Source organism: Salmo trutta, chromosome 30 (assembly GCF_901001165.1).
Source record: "Salmo trutta chromosome 30, fSalTru1.1, whole genome shotgun sequence".
Lineage (NCBI taxonomy): Eukaryota > Metazoa > Chordata > Actinopteri > Salmoniformes > Salmonidae > Salmo > Salmo trutta.
The window spans coordinates 19,370,009-19,377,371 of record NC_042986.1 but is presented as its reverse complement, the minus strand read 5'-3'; the positions used below and the strand labels follow the sequence as shown (position 1 = coordinate 19,377,371).

General features: G+C 42.7%; 1 long non-coding RNA gene across 1 annotated transcript; it reads right to left on the bottom strand.

The window, feature by feature from the left end:
• Positions 1-5,219: 5,219 nt before the first annotated feature.
• On the bottom strand, positions 5,220-7,363 carry LOC115168172 (uncharacterized). The gene is made up of 3 exons (XR_003870628.1): positions 7,167-7,363; positions 6,490-6,629; positions 5,220-6,270 (listed from the first exon to the last, which is right to left on the bottom strand). It is a non-coding gene; the product is annotated as an uncharacterized LOC115168172 (long non-coding RNA).

The window sequence follows — 7,363 nt, the reverse complement described above, 5'->3', positions numbered from 1 at the left end:
GTGGTTATGCATTTCTTTATTGAACATGTTGACTGCCAGTGCTTTGTTCTACGTAGACACGTGTTTGGCCCTGAAAGTTGGTTTCATAAATGCCTCCATGGTCAGTTACTGTGCATGCATTGTGCACGGCCATTTGACTGAATTGTAAAACAGCTTGGGAATTTACAGGTTAACTAGAAAAGCACGGTGGTACTGTTACATATCAAATTGTATTTGTCACATGCGCCGAATACAACAGGTACGACCTTACAGTGAAATGCTTACAAGCCCTTAACAACAAGGCACTTATAAAAATAAGTGTTAAGTAAACAATAGATAAGTAAAAAATAAAGTAACAAATAATTAAAGAGCAACAGTAAAATAACAATAGCGAGACTATATAGGGGGTACCGGTACAGAGTCAATGTGGTTAGACGAGGCAATTGAGTTATGTACATGTACAGTAGGTAGAGTTAAAGTGACTATGCATAGATAATAAACAGAGTAGCAGCAGTGTTAGAGGGGGGAGGGGGTGCAAATAGTCTGGGTAGCCATTTGATTAGCTGTTCAGGAGTCTTATTTTATTTTTATTTTATTTATTTCACCTTTATTTAACCAGGTAGGCTAGTTGAGAAGTTCTCATTTGCAACTGCGACCTGGCCAAGATAAAGCAAAGCAGTTCGACACATACAACAACACGGAGTCACACATGGAATAAACAAACATACAGTCAATAATACAGTAGAAAAAGTCTATATACAGTGTGTGCAAATGAGGTAGGATAAGGGAGGTAAGGCAATAAATAGGCCATGGTGGCGAAGTAATTACAATAGAGCAATTAAACACTGGAATGGTAGATGTGCAGAAGATGAATGTGCAAGTAGAGATACTGGGGTCCAAAGGAGCAAGATAAATAAATAAATACAGTATGGGGATGAGGTAGATTGGATGGGCTAAATTATAGATGGGCTATGTACAGGTGCAGTGATCTGTGAGCTGCTCTGCAGCTGGTGCTTAAAGCTAGTGAGGGAGAAATGAGTATCCAGCTTCAGTGATTTTTGCAGTTCATTCCAGTCATTGGCAGCAGAGAACTGGAAGGAAAGGCGGCCAAAGGAAGAAATGCCTTTAGGGGTGATCAGTGAGATATACCTGCTGGAGCGCGTGCTACGGGTGGGTGCTGCTATGGTGACCAGTGAGCTGAGATAAGGCGGGGCTTTACCTAGCAGAGACTTGTAGATGACCTGGAGCCAGTGGGTTTGGCGGCGAGTATGAATCGAGGGCCAGCCAACGAGAGCGTACAGGTCGCAGTGGTGGGTAGTATATGGGGCTTTGGTGATAAAAACGGATGGCACTGTGATAGACTGCGTCCAATTTGTTGAGTAGAGTGTTGGAGGCTATTTTGTAAATGACATCGCCAAAGTTGAGGATCGGTAGGATGGTCAGTTTTACGAGGGTATGTTTGGCAGCATGAGTGAAGGATGTTTTGTTGCGAAATAGGAAGTTGATTCTAGATTTAATTTTGGATTGGAGATGCGTAATGTGAGTCTGGAAGGAGAGTTTACAGTCTAACCAGACACCTAGGTGTTTGTAGTTGTCCACATATTCTAAGTCAGAACCGTCCAGAGTAGTGATGCTGGACGGGCGGGCAGGTGAGGGCAGCGATCGGTTGAAGAGCATGCATTTAGTTTAACTTGCATTTAAGAGCAGTTGGAGGCCACGGAAGGAGAGTTGTATGGCATTGAAGCTTGTCTGGAGATTAGTTAACACAGTGTCCAAAGAAGGGCCAGAGGTATACAGAATGGTGTCTTCTGCGTAGAGGTGGATCAGAGAATCACCAGCAGCAAGAGCGACATCATTGATGTATACAGAGAAGAGAGTCGGCTTGAGAATTGAACCCTGTGGCAACCCCATAGAGACTACCAGAGATCCGGACAACAGGCCCCTTGATTTGACACACTGAACTCTATCAGAGAAGTAGTTGGTGAACCAGGCGAGGCAATCATTTGAGAAACCATAGCTGTTGAGTCTGCCAATAAGAATGTTGTGATTGACAGAGTCGAAAGCCTTGGCCAGGTCGATGAAGACGGCTGCACAGTAATGTCTCTTATCGATGGCGGTTATGATATCGTTTAGGACCTTCAGCGTGGCTGATGACCAGCTCTGACCAGCTCTGAAACCAGATTGCATAGTGGAGATGTAATGCTTTCGTTAGGAGAAGTATCGGAGTCAGGCGCAGGACACAGGGATGAGTGCAAACAAAACGTGTTTACTCAAAACCATAATAAAACCTCCTCCACAGCAATAATACAGGGTTGGGAGAAACACCTCCAACAACCACAAAACAGGAAACAATCACAGACAGGGAAGCCAGAGGGTTAAATAATGAACATAATCAGGGAATCATAAACAGGTGTGTATAATTAAGACAAAAGCAAACGAACAGGGAAACATAGATCGGTGATAACTAGTAAGCCGGTGACGTCGAGCGCCGCCCGAACAAGGAGAGGGGCCGACTTCGGCGGAAGTCATGACAGGAGAAGGAACGGTGGGATTCGGAATTGTCGGTAATCTGTTTGTTAATTTGGCTTTCGAAGAACTTAGAAAGGCTAAGTTAGGATAGATATAGGTCTATAGCAGTTTGGGTTTGAAGAGGGGGATGACCGCGGCAGCTTTCCAATCTTTGGGAATCTCAGATGATACGAAAAGGTTGAACAGGCTAGTAATAGGTGTTGCAACAATTTCGGCAGATAATTTTAGAAAGAGAGGGTCCAGATTGTCTAGCCCGGCTGATTTGTAGGGATCCAGATTTTGCAGCTCTTTCAGAACATCCGCTATCTGGATTTGGGTGAAGGAGAAATGGGGGAGGCTTGGGTGAGTTGCTGTGGGGGGTGAAGGACTGTTGAATGGGGTAGGGGTAGCCGGGTGGAAAGCATGGCCAGCCGTAGAAATATGCTTATTGAAATTCTCAATTATAGTGGATTTATCGGTGGTGACAGTGTTTCCTAGCCTCAGTGCAGTGGGCAGCTGGGAGGAGGTGCTCTTGTTCTCCATGGACTTTACAGTGTCCCAGAACTTTTTTGAGTTAGTGCTACAGGATGAACATTTCTGCTTGAAAAGCTAGCCTTAGCTTTCCTAACTGCCTGTGTATATTGGTTCCTAACTTCCCTGAAAAGTTGCATATCACGGGGGCTATTCGATGCTAATGCAGAACGCCGCAGGATGTTTTTGTGCTGGTCAAGGGCAGACAGGTCTGGAGAGAACCAAGGGCTATATCTGTTCCTGGTTCTACATTTTTTGAACGGGGCATGCTTATTTAAGATGGTGAGGGAGACACTTTTAAAGAACAACCAGGCATCTTCTACTGACGGGATGAGGTCAATATCCTTCCAGGATACCCTGTGGCTCAGTTGGTAGAGCATGGTGTTTGCAATGCCAGGGTTGGGGGTTCGATTCCCACAACATTTTTTTTTTAAATGCATGAAATGAAATGTATGAAATGTATGCATTCACTACTGTAAGTTGCTCTGGATAAGAGCGTCTGCTAAATGACTAAAATGTAAAATGTAACTAAGGTGGCTGGAGTCTTTGAGTCTTTTAAGGCCTTCCTCTTACACCGTCTGGTGTATAGATCCTGGATGGCAGTGATGTACTGGGCCGTATACACCATCTTTTGTAGTTGGAGGCCAAGCACTTGCCATACCAGGCAGTGATGCAGCCAGTCAGGATGCGCTTGATGGTGCAGCTGTAGAACCTTTTGAGGATCTGAGGACCCATGCCAAATCTTTTCAGTCTCCTGAGGGGAATAGGCTTTGTCGTGCCCTCTTCACGACTGTCTTAGTGTGTTTTGACCATGATAGTTTGTTGGTGATGTGGACACCAAGGAACTGGAAGCTTTCAACCTGCTCCATTACAGCCCCATCGATGAGAATGGGGGCGTGCTCAGTCCTTGTTTATCTGTCGGCCCCAGCCTCGAACTCAGGTCTTGTGTGTACCTAACTGACCCTCTCTGCCCATTCATCGCCATTTACCCGTTGTTGTCTTAGCTCTCCCGATCAACACCCGTGATTGCTTTATGCCTCTCTCTAATGTCAATGTGCCTTGTCTACTCCTGTCTCGGTTAGTACTTATTGTTTTATTTCACTGTAGAGCCCCCAGTCCCGCTCAACATGCCTTAGATAGCTCTTTTGTCCCACCCCCCACACATGCGGAGACCTCACCTGGCTTAACTGGTGCCTCCAGAGATGCAATCTCTCTCATCGTCACTCAATGCATAGGTTTACCTCCACTGCACACACATCCTACCATACCCTTGTCTGTACATTATGCCCTGAATCTATTCTACCACACCCAGAAATCTGCTCCTTTTATTCTCTGTTCCCAGCGCACTAGACGACCAGTTCTTATAACCTTTAGCCGTACCCTTATCCTACTCCTCCCCTGTTCCTCAGGTGATGTAAAGGTTAACCCAGGCCCTGTAGCCACCAGTAAAACACCTATTCCCCAGTTGCTCACATTTGTTGACTTCTGTAACCGTAAAGGCCTTGGTTTCATGCATGTTAACATCAGAAGCCTCCTCCCTAAGTTTGTTTGATTCACAGCTTTAGCACACTCTGCCAACCCTGATGTCTTAGCCATGTCTGAATCCTGGCTTAGGAAGGCCACCAAAAATTCTGAAATTTCCATCCCAACTGCAACATTTTCCGTCAAGATAGAACTGCCAAAGGGAGCGGAGTTGCATTCCACTGCAGAGACAGCCTGCAGAGTTCTGTCATACTATCCAGGTCTGTACCCAAACAATTCGAGCTTCTACTTTTAAAAATCCACCTTTCCAGAAATAAGTCTCTCACTGTTGCCGCTTGTTATAGACCCCCTAAGCCCCCAGCTGTGCCCTGGACACCATATGTGAATTGATTGCCCCCATTTATCTTTAGAGTTTGTGCTGTTAGGTGATATGTTTAACACCCCGGCCATCCTACAATCTAAGCTAGATTATAAAGATATTTCTCTTTGCAGACTTGGCAGATTTTAAGTGAGAAAAGGCTGAAACTAAACATATTAAAGTGTATTTTTGTAAAGATGAGGTTTGATATTTGCAGATGATTACACCTCAATACTGAAATCAATTGTACATCTACCTGAATAACATTGTTTCCAGTCCTTTTCAAGAGGAAAACATCTTGTTTGACCACATATTTCACACACAGTGTTTGTGGAATAACACATGGAATCAAGATATTTTCGATCAAGCCTTTTTATTACTATTAGTATTCACTGTGTCCTTTCATTGAAATAGTGAAGCCACATGACCTTGATGTACAGTTGAATAGGCTTACAAAACAAGCCCAATAGTACAATCTTAAAACTACAGAAATTAATACAGTGCCTTCAGAAAGTAATCACACCTCTTAACGTTTTCCACATTTTGTTGTTATAGCCTGAATTTAAAATGTATTAAATTGAGAATGTGTCACTGGCTTACACACAGTACCCCATAATGTCAAAGTGTATTTAGAAATGATCAACAACCAAATTGAGGGAGCTTGGAGAATTAAAAAAATAGTAATGTGCAAATATTGTACAATCCAGGTGTGCAAAGCTCTTAGAGACTTACCCAGAAAGACTCACAGCTGTAATCTCTGCCAAAGGTGATTCTAACGTATTGACTCAGGGGTGTGAATACTTACCTAAACGAAATGTTTCTGTATTTCAATAAATTAGCACAATTTTGTCAAAACATGTTTTCACTTTGTCATTGTGGTAAAAATGTAATCCATTTTAAATTCAGGATGTAACAACAAAATGTGGAATAGGTCAAGGGGTATGAATACTTTCTGAAAGCACTGTAATATCACTTACTGAGAAGAACATATTGAATTCCATGAACTGTATTTTTGGACTTAATCGCTTAGTTGCTCTGACATTTCACAAAAAAGACACAGCTGTGGGGAAGCTGTAAAATCACTTTACAACAAGCAAACTGAAATCCCAACATTTCTAAAAGGAAACAAAAAATCATGACTTATTGAAAGTGTGGCTCCAATAATCTTTGATCCTCTCATACAGCCATTATTTGGTCATTTAAAAACCATATATAATTGATACATAACATAATTCCATCCGTTGAGGGTCCTTCCTCTCTGAACAAAGGTCCTTCGGTCAGTGGCTGGTCAGCATTTGTGGGCGTAATATCCAATGAGGTATCCTATGATGTAAACAGCCACCAGTGCAGCCAAAGCTCCAGCCACTTTGATTGCAACGCCCAGGGTGCCAGTGCAGACCCTGTTGTAGAGCCTTTGGTAAGTAGAACATGTCATGTTATAAATATGGCCAGTGATTACTGTTGGGGTCAGTTACATACACTATCAGTAAACTCAAGAGGTCAGAATTTGGAGAAGTTAATCAAAAAGGATTTAATGGATGAAAACAATGTGCACTGAATAGAATTTCAATGTGATACACCTTAATTGAAAGTAAAGTAAGTGTTTCTTATACGTCTTCCTCAGAGCTTACCCCGTTACACCTGTTCCAGCCACATTCAGATTGATGTTGTCTTCATTCCAGCGGTTGTATTGAACACCAGCAGTGTTGGGGTCCGTTTCAGAAGTCATTCTTCCCTGAACTTTATATACTGCAAATACTTCTTCAACAACCTGTGAAGAGAAGATAGTGATGGAGTTGTGCAATATGGACACAGAATAGGTAACTGTGTCATAAGACATTTTTTACACGTCTTTCAATTGTCTTACAATCAATTTAGAACAATTCAGTCCCCCCCCCATTCAGGCCAACGACAATTTCAATATTTTTTTTGTATTTTATTATATGTAATTGTATCATAAAATAAGTATTTCTATGACACATTAAAACTCAAAACAGGTGACTAGAGCTGTGGGACATTGATCAGCTTGCTCAAAAATTATCCGCTGGAAATTATTCCTGTTGTTACAGTACATGCTGACCAGACCGCTCGAGCGCATCCGCGTACACCATCGCGTGCATGGTGATTTTGTCCACCTACACCAGACGCAATCAGGACACGCAGGTTGAAATATCAAAATTAACTCTGAACAAACCATATTCATTTGGGGACAGGTTGAAAAGCATTAAGCATTTATGGCAATTTAGCTAGCTAGCTTGCTGTTGCTGGATAATTTATCCTGGGACATAAACATTGGGCGTTATTTTACCTGAAATGCACAAGGTCCTCCGAAAATTAATCCACAGATAAAAGGATAAACCGAGTTTTTCTTTCTAGTAATCTCTTCTCCTTTAGGCTTCTTCTTTGGACGTTATATGGTGGTTGGCAGCCAACGTTAAGGTGCATCACCACCACCAACTACTTTAAGGTGCATTTCCACTACCAACTGGACTGGAGTTTGGACCT